Source organism: Octodon degus, unplaced genomic scaffold (assembly GCF_000260255.1).
Source record: "Octodon degus isolate 3935 unplaced genomic scaffold, OctDeg1.0 scaffold00155, whole genome shotgun sequence".
Lineage (NCBI taxonomy): Eukaryota > Metazoa > Chordata > Mammalia > Rodentia > Octodontidae > Octodon > Octodon degus.
The window spans coordinates 416,287-420,840 of record NW_004524731.1 but is presented as its reverse complement, the minus strand read 5'-3'; positions in this window follow the sequence as shown (position 1 = coordinate 420,840).

Below are 4,554 nucleotides of genomic sequence, written 5' to 3'. Positions count from 1 at the left end.
AACATCTCAAGGAGGGAGGGATCCTGACCAGGGTGCTACAGTGCTGATCACAGGTGACAGTGACGGCAGCTTCCTTCCCCTTAAATTGCCCAGCCACTGAGCAGCAGGTAAGTCCAGGTCACTGGGTGGTTGGAACCACAGGACACTACTTTCTCGACAGAAGTCTTGATCACTGCTAACCTTGGGGGAACAGAGCGCGGGAGAGGCCTGCGATGGGCCATGGATGCCCTGCAACCTCATGTGTGCTTCCTTAAACACAGTAACATGAAATATGTGTTAGTGGTTGTACACTATGAGAAGCAGATGAGAATAAACCGCATCCGTCTTACAGCACATTTAATTAAGTTTAACCATAAAGTCATTAAAAATAATCATGCTAAATTTAGCAAAGTGGGAGCAAGGAAGAACACAAGCAAGGATAGAAAACAGCTGTGTAGTGGGGCAAGGGGAAAGATCGGAGACACACAGGGGAAACAGAGGTTACAGGTAGAGCGGGACAGCCACGTAGATAAATGAACTGGTAAGACTAGGATGAACATAGCCTAGCTGCACACCCCTGCCTCTAGCGTGGTCCACACCCCAGCCACCCTCTCCTTCCTTTCTAACTTCTCTCCTTGCAACCCTGGAAACAGCTCCCTCTCACCCTTGTGCATTTTCTTGCACTTCTCCAAGCAGACAGTAGGGGGAGTTGAACCAGTCTATTCAGACCAGTCTGGAGCAGAGTCTGGAGGCTGGGCAGTGAGTAGGGCGGGGCACCCAGGCACAGCAGGAGCTCTAATCTTCAGGACCCCTGCATGTGGGCCCTTGATGCGGTGAGGATTCAGCACAGCGATCTGACTCATAAATTGCTGGTGCTTCCTGTCCTGGGACCCAAGAGGCCTGAGCTGGCCTCTCCTGAGTGATTTTCTAATGGGAGAAACCCTGTGTGTGATGCAGAAGGTTTTACTGTGCTTCCTTCTTCATGACCTAGCACAGTAGAGCAGTAGGGATGCAAGGGGCTAAATGCTCATCGCTGAGGAGCTGCCGATGTGAAACACAGAGCAGGACTCTGTGTGTGCGGATCCACACGTGTCAGGGGAGAGAAGGGGAATGGCACAAAGAGCTCTCCTCAGCACCTGTCCTTCATAGGATACCACAGGAGGACAACACAACAGGTTACCGGGTGTGCACTGGGCAGTAACTCTTTCCAAGAGGAAGTAACATCAGTGGACCTCAAAAGCTTTGACTGCTGATTCAGCCTCTGCCCATTCCTCTCTACCTTTGCACTGAAAAAAGCATCAGTGAGCTATGGGCATCCAAAGAAGGAAACAAACAGGAAAGATACAGAATTGAGTCCCTACCCTCTCAACAGAAAAGAGAGATGCTGTGTGATATTAAGTCTGAGTCTCATTTCATGCAAAATTATATTTTGCAGGTGCATCCATTTTTATGCGAATGTCTCAAAATTGTTATTCTTTGAAGCAATATAGAATTTCATTATATTGAGAAAGCCCAAAGGATAATGGGCAGGGAGTGAGAAGGGAAAGGAAAATAAGTAGAAGAAACAAAGCCATGTACAGCAACCTGATCCCCTCAGTGAATATCAACGTTCTACACTGTATCATGAACTACGTCTTATAAGATCAACATGAAAGAAAAGTGAGGTAGAGGAGGATTCAGAGGGGAGGAGAAAGGGCTTTAAAATTAAACATCCTTGTCTTGTACCTGACTTGAGAGTAAAAAATTTCAGTTTTTCCCCATTTAGAATGATGTTGGCTGTTGTATTGTCATGGATGACTTTTATCAGATTGAGGTAGAGGCCATCTATTCCAATTTTCTGTAGGGCTTTGAACATGAATGAGTGTTGGACTTTGTCAAAAGCCTTTTCTGCATCAACTGACATGACTATGTGGTTTTTGGATTTGGCTCTATTGATATAGTGTATTTATAGATTTGCATATATTGAACCATCCTTGCATCCCCAGGATCAATCTTACTTGGTCATAGTGTATAATCTTCTTGATGATTTGCTGTATTCTATTTGCTAGGATTTTTTTTTCCAAAACCAATTAGTGATTTATTGTTTTTATATGGTAAATACAAGAAAGAAAAACTTAACTTCACTTAAAGAAAAAAATTACTTCTTGGATTCCAAAGACAAAAATGCAACCACTCTGCAGGAAGGAATTAGAAACAAGAAATACAAAGAAGCCAAGAAACACACACCATACTTTCTGGAGTTAACCTTGCCTATGACCTTTAGATAAACTCACATACATACATACATACATACATACATACATACATAGTCTGCAAGAGCAAATATTCCAGAAAAACTCTAATGCCAAGAAATGTCACTGCTGAACTGGAAATCAGGGAGATGATTTCTCAGTGGACCAGTAAAGGTTGTAATTTCCTATGTCGTCTATGAATTTGTTAATTTTTTAATGTCTTATTATGCATGTGGATCACTTTTATCTCTGAGATGAAAATAAATTTATTATGAAGCGCTAACTTTTTGATGTGCTATTGAATTCAATTTTCTGGCATTTTTGAATTCTGGTGTTTTGTTCCTTAAAGAAAGCAGCCCATTCTGTATGAAATGAAAGACATGCAGACAAAGAAGTCCATGGGTGCTTATCTTCTGAAGTTAAATGTTTTAATAAAATTCAGCAATACATGATTTCTTTTATGCATTTTCTAAAGCTCTGTGAGATTAATAGCCAAGAAAATTCTAAGACAATAATTCTGAATGTTGGCTAATTAAACCTTGATATAAGAGAAGGTACTTTGGAGTCTCACATTGGCATTTAAAATGACAATAATCAACCTAGATTAATTTTACACATCTTCTGTTCAAAGGAGACATGATTGTATCACATATTCTTTTGTATACAAATGAATTAACTATATCATTTTATACTTATATACCCACTTAATGTGCTTATTTTCACATATTGCAAAATGTTTTGAAGTACTTTAGTGTTTTCTTCCAGACTTACTTGCTGTTACTTTTTTCTGCGGTTGAATTCCTTTCATAATAGACACAAAGTCCTAAATAATACAAGGCTGTTACAATGCAGGGCTACAACTTCTCACATGTGACAGATGCATATAACAGATTTATTTGCATTAAACTGTGAAGAATCTATTTAAGGAGCTTGAATTTGATTCTACTTTTTATTTCTTTAAATATTTATAACATGTTAAATATCCCTTTCATGATTTGGTTATTTTTTGTATATGTTTTGTAAATGTGTTACTTGATAAATGCTTTTCACTTTCATATATATTTGGCCAGAATAAATCTGACTTCATATTCATTATGGCTAAACTTATATGCTTCATAACTTATTTCAAAAGGTATTACTACATCCCACATGTTCACATTTGCCTAAATATGTGTAATCTTTGTCCAATATTTCTAGATCATATCCTTTCTGAATATATAAAGTATTCCCTATCTCATCATATTAAGGTTGAAACTTAAAAAATTGGACCACTGAAAAGTATGTGTCTTACAAAGAAGGGGATGGCTTCCGCTTCCCTCCTGGTGCATCTCCTCTAACTGCCCACTATTGTGTTTCTGGATATGTGCTCTTTAATCTGAAAGCAAGGTTTAGAGTTAGTCACACTGTAAATTAGATTATATGTAATACAACTTTCATTTCATTATTTCAGGACACTTTTTCATAGCTCATGGTAACACTTTTCATAAGAAGTCTCATTACATGCAGGCAACTTTTTTTTTTATAAGATTATTTTATGATGGTCACCCAAAGATCCACATACAAAATGATTTCAGGAATTCTTTCCACATGCAGGCAACTTTTGATGAGCTAATTTGGTATAACAAAAATGTAACTCATTTTTTTATATTTCTCAACCTGCTGTGGGTCAAATTTAACTTCCACCTCTACCAATCCATTTTAACTTTGATATCCATTACAAAAATAGGTTTAATCCTAGACTCCTTTATTAGCTACCTACATGTTATCATAAGTATACAGAAACTCTGTGTAGTGAGACACTGTGCCAAGTACATTTTAAAAAATCTTATTTTGGATGGTTGTTTATCCTTTGAACTTTTGTATATTCACCACACCAAGTCTAGCCCAGTGACAATTATATTTTCCATATATGCCACTGGGTAAATAATTCACCCTTATTTCACAAGAAACGTTTTCCTGAAGTTAATGATGTGATATTCTTCAGCAACATTCTACCACTTATCATGTATTAATGGCCTAGCTATTTCCTCACATTCTTGTGTAAACCATGCATTTCACTTAGATCAATGGCTCTTAGGGTTCACTGTTCAAGTAGCCTTGTCAAATGTAATTTCCCATTATTGCCTAAAAATAAATTATAAATGGAAAAATTTGCAGCACCCATGATAAGCAAAAAATTTCTACTTATATTTTCTGTGTTTTCAGATGACGTATGTCTGTAGAGGGTCTTAATACCAAGCTCAGACTCATAGTGACCATCCTATTTCATGCTCCCTAGTTCTGAGATTACTGGTTTGTGCTAGCTGGGGATTTCTGGGGCTGGTATGGCATGTGGTACTGGGGA